General features: G+C 40.1%; 1 non-coding gene across 1 annotated transcript; it reads right to left on the bottom strand.

The window, feature by feature from the left end:
• Positions 1-9,846: 9,846 nt before the first annotated feature.
• On the bottom strand, positions 9,847-9,953 carry LOC122293649. The gene has a single exon (XR_006237327.1). It is a non-coding gene; the product is annotated as a small nucleolar RNA R71 (small nucleolar RNA).
• Between the last annotated feature and the right edge of the window lie 4,398 nt (positions 9,954-14,351).

The raw sequence follows: 14,351 nt of genomic DNA on the forward strand, positions 1-14,351 counted from the left end.
GGGGAGCGGATGCATTCTTGGTGCAGATGGTGTCCACGCCGTCTGAGAAGAAGTCTTTGGCAGACATTCCAGTTGTAGAAGAATTCCCCGATGTGTTTGTGGATGACTTGCCCGGACTACCCCCTGTTCGGGAGATGGAGTTTGTCATAGACTTGGAACCTGGAGCGGCTCCTGTGCATAAAGCTCCTTATCGCATGGCACCGGCTGAATTGAAAGAGTTGAAGACTCAGTTGCAAGAACTGGTAGAGAAGGGATTTATTCAGCCTAGTACGTCGCCGTGGGGTGCACCAGTTTTATTTGTTAAGAAGAAAGATGGAACCCTCCGTATGTGCATTGACTATTGGGAATTGAACAAGGTGACCATCAAAAATAAATACCCTCTCCCGCGGATTGATGATTTGTTTGACCAGCTTCAGGGAGCAGCCATGTTCTCTAAGATTGATCTGAGGTCGGGATACTACCAGCTGAGAATCAGAGATCAAGATGTGCCTAAAACTGCTTTCAGGTCGAGGTATGGGCATTATGAATTTAAGGTGATGCCGTTTGGGTTAGCTAATGCCCCTGCAACGTTCATGGATTTGATGAATCGAGTGTTCCGACCTTATCTGGATTCCTTTGTGGTAGTATTTATTGATGATATACTGATTTATTCCCGAGATGTTGAAGAGCATGTGTATCATCTTAGCCTGGTACTAGAAAGATTGAGAGAACACCAGCTATACGCCAAGCTCAGCAAGTGTGAGTTCTGGTTGGAAGAAGTTAAATTTCTTGGGCATGTAATTTCCCGGGGCGGAGTGGCAGTTGATCCTAGTAAGGTAGAAGCCATATTGTCATGGCAGCGCCCGACAACAGTGCGCGAGGTCAGGAGTTTCTTGGGGCTCGCCGGTTACTACCGAAGATTTGTAGAGGGTTTTGCTCGCCTATCCGGACCTCTCACAGCTTTGACTCGGAAGAATACAGAATTTGTTTGGTCAGAGAAATGTGAGAGAAGCTTCCAGGAATTGAAGAACAGGTTGACAACGGCACCAGTGTTAGCACTCCCAGAACCGCATAAGCCGTTCGTAGTCTTCAGTGATGCGTCTAAGTTTGGTTTAGGTTGTGTCCTTATGCAGGAAGGACGGGTTGTAGCCTATGCATCTCGCCAGCTAAAGGACCATGAAAAGAATTATCCGACGCATGATCTAGAATTGGCTGCGATTGTTTTTGCCCTTAAGATCTGGCGGCACTTCTTGTATGGGGAAGCTTGCGAGGTATTACTGATCACAAGAGTTTGAAGCATTTGTTTTCCCAGAAAAATCTGAATATGAGGCAGAGGCGATGGCTGGAGCTAATCAGTGACTATCAGTGTGAGATCAAGTACCATCCGGGGAAGGCTAATATAGTTGCTGATGCTTTGAGCCGGAAGTCACACTTGGAAGATGAAGCCGAGCCGTCAGAATTGGAGTCGTTGCTTTGTGAGATGAGAAGGCTCCTTATAGAGGGTTCGCAGCAAGTAGAGATTTTGTCTTCAGTTCTTGATATTCGGGTAACTGATTTTGAAGAATTGAAAGCTCTCCAAAGAAAGGATCCAAAGCTGCTGAACATCAGGAAAAGAGTCCGAAAATCTCGAGGGCCGTTGCACTATAGCCTGGATAGTGATGGGATACTTCGGTTCCGAGATCGCAGAGTGGTCCCAAAGGACTCAGATTTCAAAGAGCGGATCATGGCGGAAGCTCATGCGGCCCCGTATTCAGTTCATCCCGGCAGTACAAAGATGTATTGAGACTTGAAGAAAAATTACTGGTGGGATGGAATGAAGAAAGACGTTGCCTTATATGTGGAGAAATGCCACACGTGCCGTCAGGTAAAGGCCGAGCATCAGAGACCTGCAGGTATGCTCCAACCCCTCCCTATTCCTGAGTGGAAATGGGATGACATCACGATGGACTTCGTAGTGGGTTTGCCGAGAACACCTAGTGGGAAGAATTCTGTTTGGGTGATTGTGGATCGGTTAACGAAGAGCGCTCATTTTCTGCCTGTTAATAACACCGACTCTTTGGGTAAGTTGACCCGTTTGTATGTCAAGGAGATAGTGCGGCTACACGGCATACCAAAGAGTATAGTGTCGGATCGAGACCCGAGGTTCGCATCGCAGTTCTGGAAGAGTTTGCAGGCAGCTTTGGGTACTAAGTTGAAGTTCAGTACTGCTTATCACCCGCAGACAGACGGCCAGTCAGAGCGCACCATTCAGACCCTGGAAGACATGTTGCGAGCATGTGTCCTGGAATTCCAAGGGAGTTGGAAAAATCATTTGCCGCTCATTGAGTTTGCCTACAATAACAGCTTCCATGCGACCATTCAGATGGCTCCCTATGAAGCTCTTTATGGGAGAAATTGTAGGTCGCCCTTGTGTTGGGATGAAGTTGGGGAGAGTAGGGTAATTGGACCCGAAATAATTCAAGAAATGCAAAGCCAAGTCCGGATCATCAGAGACAAAATGGCGACAGCTCAGAGTCGCCAGAAAAGCTACGCTGACACCCGGAGGAGAGAGTTGTCTTTTGAAGTTGGTGATTGGGTTTATCTTAAAGTCTCTCCCATGAGAGGTGTTAAGCGTTTTGGTAAGAAAAGGAAACTAGATTCGAGGTACGTCGGCCTTTTTCAGATTCTGGAGAGAGTAGGGTCCGTCGCCTATACAGTTGCTTTGCCAGATTATTTTGGGGATGTTCATGATGTCTTCCACGTATCATCCCTGAAGAAGAGCTTTGGACAGCAAGAGCCACGCTTCGTCGACCCAGCGGGTATTCAGTTGCAACTGGATCTCACTTACGAAGTTGTTCCGTCGCAAATTTTGGATTGGAAGGAGCAACAGTTGAGGTCCAAGACGATACCTTTGGTTAAAGTGCCTTGGGGAGATCCATTGGCACAAGACTTCTCTTGGGAGCGAGCAGCGGACATGAGGGAGTAGTACCCGTATTTGTTCGAATAAGGAAGGTATGTGTCTTAATCTTGATCACAGATGGTTTATGTGCTTTCTTGTGGCTTGTTTTGAGTTGGTGGTTGATATGCACTTTCGAGGACGAAATTGTTTTTAAGGAGGGGAGGATGTGATGACCCGCTTTTGAGCGTATTTTCGCTGAAATAATTGTTTTTATTTTAATTAATATATTAGTTATTTATTTTAATTTATTTGCATTTTAAAATTTGTTTTTAATTTAATTGATGTTGTGTTTTATTTCTTTTAGTTGTTTTTGTGGTTTTTAATCTTTTTCGGCGGTTTGCTTCGTTTTCCCGGAGTGAGGATTGGACCTCATTTCTTTTCACATCTTTTTCCTTTTTCTCTTTTTTCCTTTTTTCTTTTTTCCTTCTTTTCTTTTTCCTTTCCTTTTTTTTCTTTTTCTTCTTTTTCTTTTTTTCTTTCTCTCCCCCGCGTCCGAACCCCCCCGAGCTCTCTCTCTCTCTCTCTCCTCCCTCTCCCTCACGCCGGGCGTCCCTTCAACAGCCCAGACCGCTGCCGTCCGGCCACCGTTTGGCCCCCCACCGGTCCCATTCTCTTCCCCTCCCTCCGGTGCACCACCCCTCCAAAGCCCACCCCCAACCGGCCGGCCGTTTGGCCGGAAAAGCTCCAAGAAGGGCGCACGGATTTTGCTCCGATCCGCCGCCGTCGCTCCACCTCCGGCCACCACTTCTTCACCACTTCATCACCGACTCCTTGCCATCCTAACCCACCCATTTCCGGCCTCCAACGACCACCGGAACAGCTCCTACGAGCTTAGTTTCCGATTTGCGTTTTCCGGCCATTTCCGGCGATTCCGCCGCCACCCACGGCCGTTCATCACTTCCAATAGCTTCACAACCATCCCTAGACCATACCCTATCAATCTCGTGACCTAGTTTGTCCTCGTTCAAAAGTGAGTTTTTCAAACCCACGGCCGCAGTGAATTTTCACTGTGACGTTGCTTTTCCGCCGCCGTTTGCAACGCCGCTTGTTTTCTAAAATTACCGTATAGCGCTGTAAGTATTTTCCAAACCCTATTTTCAGATTTTAATATATATTGCTCATTCAATTATTTATTGTTGTTGGTTGTTGATTCCGGACTGAGTCCGAGGAGTTTCGGGGGTCGGATGGATGGAGGACGGAATTGCTTGTTTATTTGATTTATGATTGTTGGATTATTTTATTATGCATTGTTATGGCATTACATGGCGCATGCACGTGTGTTTGTGGATTTGTGTGAAAAACCTGTGTATTGGCGTGAGTGGTTTTACGGGTGCGTGTGTATCACGAGCCCAAACCGGGATGGGTTATTATCCCGGTGGAGCTCCTCTGGTCACTCGGGAGTGGAATAAACTGAGTGATGTCCCCTGAGTTGTCGCTAGACGACGGGAGCGGGGGCTAGGGGTTGCTTGGCTACGAACGCGCCGGGCGCGAAACCGGGCATCGCCCTACGCACCGACTCCGTGGCCCTTTGCTGGTGAGGGCTAGAGGATGCTTGGCTACGAACGTGCGGGGCACGGAACTGGGCATCGCTCGTTAGGTGTCACATGCGTGGTGGTACTCTGCGGTGTGGCACTGGAGCCAGGGTGTGCGGATGACCCCTAGGGGAGGTCATGGTGCACGCGGTTAAAATTGGTTAATGGTTTGAGCGGCCAAATGGGTTTTTGGCGTGTGTGGAAAACGGGTGTTTTATGGGATTTGTGCATTGGGCATGTTTCATGCATCTTGTTTGAGTTTTATGTGTTTTTATCTGGTAGTGTTTGGGTTTTACTTACCTGCGGTACCATTTTGGTTCCGTAGCTTTTGGTGCAGAGTTAGGGGACGAAGAGGAGGAGGCTGAGCCCGAGGATGCGGCTTCGCCGGGCTGCTGATGCTGTGTTTTATATTTGTATAAAACTGTATTTGTGTTTTGTAATATTTTATCTATGTACGTTTTAAACAGCTTGTATTACGTTAAGAAAAATTCTGGTACTTAGTTATGACTTTCGTTATCCACTGCGTGTTCTTTCGTGCACATTTGTTGCCTTTGCACACACTCGGCACCCGTCGATAGGATGGTGACCCGGGTTGTCACCTTCCGGATGTCTCGATTTCCCCGTGTTCGGGCGTGAGGATTTGGGGGCGTCACATATAAAGTGCTCGACCCTATCCATGGGCGAGACACTTTCGGAACACACACCCGAAAAATGCAAAGAAACATTGAACCAAATTCTCAAACTAACACAAGAGTTTTAGACTGAATATATCTACCATATAGATGATAGAATCTCAAATTGTTCACTTTGGATAATTCAAGAATTGTACCTAAACATTCATCATGAACATTAGGGTACAAATCTTGAATGAGTCTAAGATTCAATTAGACAGGAACTCAAACATGCAAACACACTAACATGAATATTCCATTAATACTATTAGTTTATTTGGGTTAAAAATTAACAGGTAATTAAGTAGTTGGTTTATATTTAAATTAGGAGTTTTTATGTGGGTTAGATTCATATTATGTTAATTATGTAATTTATGGAAATAAGGCTAATATTTTATTTGGATTGAAAAGAAACTAATAGGTAATTAAGTAGTTGGTTTATATTTAAATTAGGGATTTTTATGTGGTTCAGATTCATATTATGTCAATTATGTAATTTATGGAAATGAGACTAATATTTTATTTGAGTTAAAAATTAATAGGTAATTAAGTAGTTGGTTTATATTTACATTAGGGATTTTTATGTGGTTTAGATTCATATTATGTCATCAATAATTGACATAAAGTTTTTATAGTTTTAAATTGTCTTTTAAAACTATAATTTACATCATTCACAAAGACCACACACTGCAAATAATTTACATCATTCACAAAGACCAAACACTAATAATTTACACGAGTCACAAAGACCAAACACTATACTAATTTACTCACAAATTTAATATAAACTTAGAAATATAAATAATGAATATTGGGACCACATGATATTAATCTTAAATTCAATCTTACACAAATCCAATCTTAAATTCAATCTTCAATTCATCTAAAGACTAATCTCTCAAATCCCTAATCTACTTCATTCACATATATCGCTAATCTTCATTCACATATATCAATTCAAACAAATTACAAAACATTATCAATATCATCAACAATCCAATATACATCAAACCCACTATCAAGTTCGAAATATACGTTATCATCACTATCAAAAAACTAAAAACATTACTTCTTTGTTATGCAATCCAATATTACTATCCGAATTTTTAAAACCTATAAATGAAAAGTTTCAAGAGTTAGACAGCATTCAACAATTAATCACAATACAAATAACTCAACAAATAAATCTACAAAAACATATAAATTGAAATCTACTATTTGGATGGAAAAAAAATACAAACCCTAATAGATGGGCATATAGTATGAACACACTAAGAGGCAAAAATCCCCCCCTCCCCCTCCTCACCACTAGCCTTTCCCCCTTGTTTCTCTAAAATTTTGAAGTTGAAGGAAGTCTAGGTGATTTAAGTTTAATGTTCACCTTCAAATGCGTAAAGAAGTGTTCCTCATGAAATTTTAGAAATGGCGCCTTATCTTCCACACACATTATTTCATCAAAGCACCGTTCAAACGAGTTATAATCTATTCGAATAGATTGAAAAGAATATCCCTCAACATATTCTCTCAAACTCAAGTTTGAGTATGTGAAAATGCCTATGCAATTTTGTTCGAATGCCATAAAATTGCACTCAAATGGGTATAGATTCCATGGATTTGGCGGTAAATTCCCCCCAAAGATGAGCCCCATCCTTTACGTTCGAATACACTTATCATGCTGTATAGTCTCTGTTGAAACACAGTGCGGGACCATTTGAATATGATCATACATATACTATACTATACTATACTATACTATATTATTATATACATATACTATACTCCATATATATATACACTATACTATATTATATTATATACATTATACTATATTATATATTATATAAATCTACTATACCATATTATAATATATACATTACATATTACTATACTATAGTATATTATAATAATCTATATCGTAACTATATAGTATAGTATAAGAATCTATATATTTATGATAGTATATATAGTTAAATATGTAATTATACAGTATACTTATATATCCATATGAACCAAGAAATGGCTAGTTCGAATGGATCAGGATCATGGACAAAAATGAATCTTCATACAATATTTTGGAAGTTTCACGAATCCACATGTTTGAATGGGTTCGTACACAGTTCAAACAGCTAAAGCATCTTTTTGAAAATCCAAAATTCTATTTGAACAATTAATTTAAACAGATAAAGTCTTCGAATTGGAAACATACTTGTTCGAACATGACTACATGATACAAAATACTTAGTTTGAATGTTGAACACTTTCCATTTGCACAAACCGTCATATGAAGCCCAATCTCCACCACACGCTACCACTCGCCACCAACACTACCGTATATCGACTGTTTTTTGCCGTCTAAGAGGTATGGCCCATCTCACATAGTGATATAGTGCATTTTATTTGGATAATAGTTGGTTAAAATGGGGGTCGGATTTTGAATCAAATATGATCCCTTTTCGGTGTTTCCTGACCGTCACACACAACATTTGGTCGTAGAAATGATAGAGTGAAGCACTCCATGATTTTATTTTATTTTATTTTATTATGGAAAACCTTTCATTAAAAGGATATCAACAGTACAATTCTCTTAGCCCCAAGGACTAGAGCAATTACATTAGAGACTAATCCCTACAAGCTAATATCACTACAGTTTCAGATAGCCATAACTTCTAACCTGAAAAATACAAGCCAAACTCTATCTTTTCTAACTCCCCAACACACAAATAACTTTGTAGCTGATAGAGTCTTGTCTAACGCCTCCAAACTAACCGTCTGAGAGGCAGATCTCTATCTTAGAACATTGTCTAAGATAGACTTCCAACCAACTAAAATGCTCCCCTCCTTGGAGTGAAGTGATGACTTGCAAAATTTTGTATTGCAGATTTTACAAGATCACTCAAGCGGAGGCTTTTGGCCGCTCGAGTGAATTCAGGCAGATTCAAACGCTCGACTGCCGCTTGACAGTGAGCTCGAGCGGGTTGCTGGAAAACAAAGATCGCTTAAGCAGAAACATTGGCTGCTCGAGCGAAATCAGGCAGAGTCGAACGCTCGATGTGCGCTCGACACCCCGCTTGAGCGAACATCGTATTTTGACAGATTTAAGGTTTTTCGCCGTCACACCATATAAAAGGGATTTTTCACTCTATGGCAGCGGTGGTTGACTGGAAAACACTTTTTGGGACAGAAAAACACAGCTAGAAGGATTCAATTCATCTGTTTTGGAGAGGGAATTCCATATTTTGCACGTACGTTGGAATCATACACGAGCACAGACGAGAGAAAAGTATTGAATCATTTCCTTGAGTTTTTTGAAGACGAGTTGCGGCTGCGAGGAGTATTTTTCAGCGTTTATTTTCTTTCAATATTCTCAGAATAATTATAGTGAATTCGTTTATGTTGAATTCCATTTCTAGCATGAGCTAAATTTTATTTATTCTAGAAAAACGATGTAACTTATTTCCGAACTATGCTTGATTGTCTATGCTAATTGAAGGCAATTCTCTCTTTGTTTATCTGATTTATTCTGAGTTTATTGCTTCTAATTAACTGGCCATTGATTAGATGATATTTAATCTTGTGATTTGCTATCGAAAGAGGGAATCATAGGGTAGATCTTGAATATTTCAACATAAGTAAATATAGAGATCGAAAGACTTGTATGAACCTATGTAATAATTAAATCATTGATCTTATTGCTTTCTTGATTATTTAATTTGCATATTCTTGTGTGAATTGATAAACAAGAGTCATTTCCAATTGACTATCGAAAGAGGCTTTTGGATGAATTAGAGATTTGCTAATAGACGAAAATAATTAAATTAAATTAGCTGGATGAGAAAAGCATAGTGAAGAATTAGGTGAAATCGATTTTCTAGAAGTTTTCCTTCCCATAAATTTGATCTTTGAACGTCAGTTTTATTTCCTTTACGTATTTCTCTTTGAGTTGATCTTAGTTTAATTTGCAACTATAAAAATCTTAGTGATTCCTCTAGATAAAATAGAGATTAGTATAATTTTGGTATTTGGCAAAAGTAAGGTACCAATCCCTGAGGACGATATTTTCTTATCACTTTATTATAAAACTAAGATACTGTGCACTTACAATTTTGCACCGATCAAGTTTTTGGCGCCGTTGCCAGGGATTGGTTTATTCTTTTTCTTTTTGTCAATATCGATACAAAGTAATCGTGGTTTTAATTTAGAATTTTATTTTATCTTTGCTCTACAGGTGTGTTTTTGACGTTGGATGTGCCGTGCTAGATCTCGTGATATTATTCCTTTTGATCCAGAGATTGAAAGAACTCTTAGATCACGAAGAAGAAATAAGATACTAGTCATGGCTGAAGAAGAATGTGAGGCACTACCACACACCTTGAAGGACTATGTACGACCAGTTGTGAATGGAAATTACTTGAGCATAATGCGCAAGACAATTAATGCCAACAACTTTGAGCTCAAACCAGCTTTGATTAGCATGGTGCAGCAGGCTCAATTAAACGGATTGCCACTGGATGATCCCAATATTTATTTGGCAATGTTCTTGGAGATTTGCGACACTGTGAAGATCAATGGTGTTACTGAAGACACCATTAGACTGAAATTGTTTCCTTTTTCTTTGAGGGACAAGGCTAGAGGTTGGCTACAATCTCTACAACCGGGAAGCATCATTAGTTGGCAGGACATGGCTGAGAGGTTTCTTGCTAAATTCTTTCCTCCTGCAAAAACAGCCCAACTCAGGAGTGAGATTGGCCAGTTCAAGTAAAATGATTTTGAGTCACTCTATGACGCGTGGGAGAGGTATAAAGACTTGGTTCGACTTTGCCCACAACATGGATTGCCAGATTGATTGCAAGTTCAGATGTTCTATAATGGGTTAAATGGGCAAACTCGAACTATAGTTGATGCTGCTTCTGGTGGAACTTTGATGTCGAAGACAGCTGAGGGTGGTACTGCCCTTTTGGAAGAAATGACCTCAAATAACTATCAATGACCAACTGAGAGGACTTTGGCTAAGAAGGTTGCTGGAAGTCATGACTTGGAATCGATAGCAGCCCTTTCAGCTCAAGTAGCTACTCTATCTCATCAGATTTCAGCTTTGACAACACAAAGGATACCACAAAGTATAGAATATGTTGCATCTACAAGTATAATAGTTCCAAGTAATGAAGCGAGTCAAGAACAAGTTCAATATGTCAACAATCGGAACTACAACTATTGTGGTAATCCTATGCCAAATTACTATCATCCAGGGCTTAGAAATCATGAGAATTTGTCATATGGAAATACAAAGAATGTGTTGCAACCTCAACATCCTCCAAGATTTGATAGCCAACCAAGCGAGAAGAAGATGTCACTTAAGGATGCCATGGTTTCCTTTGTTCAGGAGACCAATGCAAGGTTTAAAAAGACTGATTCATGGTTGGACAACATTGAGACTCATTGTAGCAATATGGGAGCCATTATGAAGAATCTTGAATTGCAAATTGGGCAACTAGCCACTACCATCAATGCCCAACAAAGAGGAGCTTTTTCTAGTAACACTGAAGTTAATCCAAAGGAACAATGCAATGCCATCACACTTAGGAGTGGAAAAGAAATTGAGAGGTCACCATTAAAGGAGAGCAAGTCCACCCCTATCGCTGCGAACAATGGCCAAAGCAAAGATCAATTAGAAGAAGAGGAGATTGTCAATGATACACTAAGAGAGACCGACTTGCCTCCTGCAATTTCATTTCCTGACAATCCTCCTATTCTCGCTCCTCCACTTCCTTACCCTCAGCGTTTCCAAAAGCAAAAATTAGATAAACAATTTTCTAAATTTTTGGATATTTTTAAGAAAATTCACATAAATATTCCTTTTGCAGATGCCTTGGAACAAATGCCAAACTATGTCAAATTCTTGAAGGACATCATTTCCAAGAAGAGAAGATTGGAGGAGTTTGAAACAGTGAAGCTTTCTGAAGAATGCAGTGCCATTCTTCAAAAGAAATTGCCTCAAAAATTAAAAGATCCAGGGAGTTTCACTTTGCCTTGCACTATTGGGAATTCATTTTTTGATAGGGTTTTATGTGATCTTGGTGCTAGCATTAATCTTATGCCACTTTCTATATGCAGGAAATTAGGACTTGGAGAGATGAAGCACACAACAATTTCTTTACAACTAGCGGATCGGTCCATCAAGTATCCACATGGAATGATAGAAGACGTATTGGTAAAGGTGGATAAATTTATTTTTCTTGCTGATTTTGTGGTGTTAGACATGGAAGAAGATGAAGAAGTCCCTCTAATTCTTGGCCGACCATTCTTGGCCACGGGAAGAGCTTTGATTGATGTTCAAAAGGGTGAATTAACATTGAGAGTTAATAAGGAAGAAGTTATGTTCAACATCTACCAAGCCATGAAATTTCCAGAAGATCCAAGTACTTGCTTTCGGGTAGATGTCATTAACCAATGTGTAGAAGAGGCCTTTCAAGAAGATATGTCATCCGATCACCTAGAACGCTGTATCACCACTTCATCTCATGCTTTTGATTTTAATGATTCTGTTGTTTGTGAATCTGACTTGCCTTTTGTTAGTGAAGAATTTCTCCACTATGTTTTTGCTTTGGGAGCATTGCAGCTGGTTACATCACTTAGTAATGAAGTGGGGAAGCTAGAGCCGGTGGTGCCAAAGGCTGAATCTGAAAATGCTAAAGAAAAGATGCAGAAAAATACAACTCCGGAGTTGAAGCAATTACCTGAGCATCTTCGCTATGCGTTCTTGGGGGATAGTGATACCTTTCCAGTGATTGTTGCTACATCACTCACACCCGAAGAAGAGGAAAAGTTGCTGCGTGTATTGAGGGAGCATAGAACAGCCTTGGGATGGACTATTTCTGACATAAAAGGAATAAGTCCCTCCATTTGTATGCACAAAATTTTAATGGAGGAGCTTTACAAGCCAACGATCGAGCACTAAAGAAGATTAAATCCAGCAATTGAGGAAGTAGTGAGAGCTGAAATTTTGAAACTCCTTAATGCTGGAATCATTTATGCTATTTCTGACAGTTCATGGGTAAGTCCAGTGCAAGTTGTACCAAAGAAGGGTGGAATAACGGTGGTGAAAAATGACAATAATGAGTTCATTCCTACAAGAACGGTCACGGGATGGCGTGTATGCATGGATTACCGCAAGTTCAATAAAGCAACAAGGAAGGATCATTTTCCACTTCCATTCATTGATCAAATGTTGGATCGATTGGCTGGGTACTCCTACTATTGTTTTTTGGATGGTTATTCGGAGTATAATCAGATTGCTATAGCTCCTGAAGATCAAGAAAAAACTACATTCACATGCCCCTATGGAATGTTTGCTTTTAGGAGGATGTCCTTTGGATTGTGCAATGCCCCTGCGACATTTCAACGTTGCATGATGGCTATCTTTTCTGATATGGTGGAAGATATAATGGAAGTTTTCATGGATGATTTTTCAGTTTTTGGTACATCTTTTGATCATTGTTTGCATAACTTAGCTCTTGTTTTGCAGAGATGTGAAGATATGAATCTAGTCCTGAACTGGGAGAAGTGTCATTTCATGGTTCAAGAAGGGATCGTGCTTGGCCATAGAGTGTCATCTAAAGGAATTGAGGTGGATTGAGCCAAAATTGCAACCATAGAGAAACTACCACCTCCAAAGAATGTGAAGGGAATCAGAAATTTTCTGGGACATGCGAGATTTTATAGAAGATTTATCAAGGATTTTTCTAAACTTTCTAAACCTTTATGTAATCTTCTTGAGAAAAATTCTGCATTTAACTTTGATGTTGTTTGTTTGCAGGCCTTTAATGCACTCAAGGAGAAACTAATTTCAGCACCAATTGTGATTGTGCTTGATTGGAGTCAACCTCTTGAAGTTATGTGCGATGCAAGTGACTTTGCAATTGGAGCAGTGTTGGGGCAAAGGCGAGACAAGCTGTTTAGAGCCATCTATTATGCAAGCCGAACATTGAATGAAGCTCAGTTAAATTATACAACAACTGAGAAGGAGATGCTTGCTGTGGTGTTTGCTTATGATAAATTTCGGTCTTACCTCATTGGTACAAAGGTGATAGTGTTCACTGATCATGCAGCACTTCGCTATTTGTTTGGCAAGAAGGATGCTAAGCCTAGGCTAATTCGTTGGATCCTACTTTTTCAAGAATTTGATTTGGAGATTCGAGACAAGAAATGAAGTGAAAATTTAGTGGCTGACCATCTCTCGGTTAGAGCAAGAGGAAGAAAAAACAGATTCAGTGGTCCAAGAGGCATTCCCTGATAAGCAGTTGTTTGCATGTGAGATCAAGCTTCTGTGGTATGCTGATATTGTTAACTACCTAACTTGTAAAGTTTTACCACCTGATCTTACTTACCATCAACGTAAGAAGTTTTTGCATGATGTGAATTATTATCTTTGGGATGAGCCTTTGTTGTTCAAAAGATGCCCTGATCAAATCATTAGAAGATGTGTGCCAGAAGAAGAGATGCAAGACATCCTCCATCATTGCCATTCATCATCATATGGAGGACACTTTGGAGCCACCCTTACAACAGCTAAGGTACTTCAAAGTGGGTTCTTTTGGCCTTCTATTTTTTGTGATAGTTACACTTTGGTGAAAACTTGTGACCGGTGCCAACATATGAGAAATATTTCAAAACGTCATGAGTTACAACTGAAAGTTGACCATGTGTCAAAAAGGATGGAAGCAATTGCTACAACGACAAGCATATATTCACAAGATTTGGCACTCCACGAGCTATTATTAGTGATGACTGGACTCACTTTTGCAACAAGTTGTTTGAAAATCTTCTTTCTAAATATGGTGTAAAGCACAAGATATCACTTGCTTACCATCCTCAAACTAATGGCCAAGTTGAAATTTCAAATAGAGAAATCAAGAACATCCTTGAAAAGACGGTCAAAACCAATAGAAAGGATTGGGCGAAGAAGCTTGATGATGCTTTGTGGGCATACTGTACAGGCTTTAAAACACCTATCGGGATGTCTCCATACCGATTAGTGTTTGGAAAGGCATGTCATCTTCCTGTGGAGTTGGAGCATAGAGCTTATTGGGCTGTAAAAAAGTTTAACTTTGATTTGAAAGCAGCAGGTGAAAAGCGACTTCTTCAATTGAATGAGATGGAAGAGTTTCGGAATGATGCATATGAAAATGCAAAGATCTATAAAGAAAGGACGAAGAAGTGGCATGACAAACAGAT

This window comes from Carya illinoinensis, chromosome 1 (genome assembly GCF_018687715.1).
Source record: "Carya illinoinensis cultivar Pawnee chromosome 1, C.illinoinensisPawnee_v1, whole genome shotgun sequence".
Taxonomy (NCBI): Eukaryota; Viridiplantae; Streptophyta; class Magnoliopsida; order Fagales; family Juglandaceae; genus Carya; species Carya illinoinensis.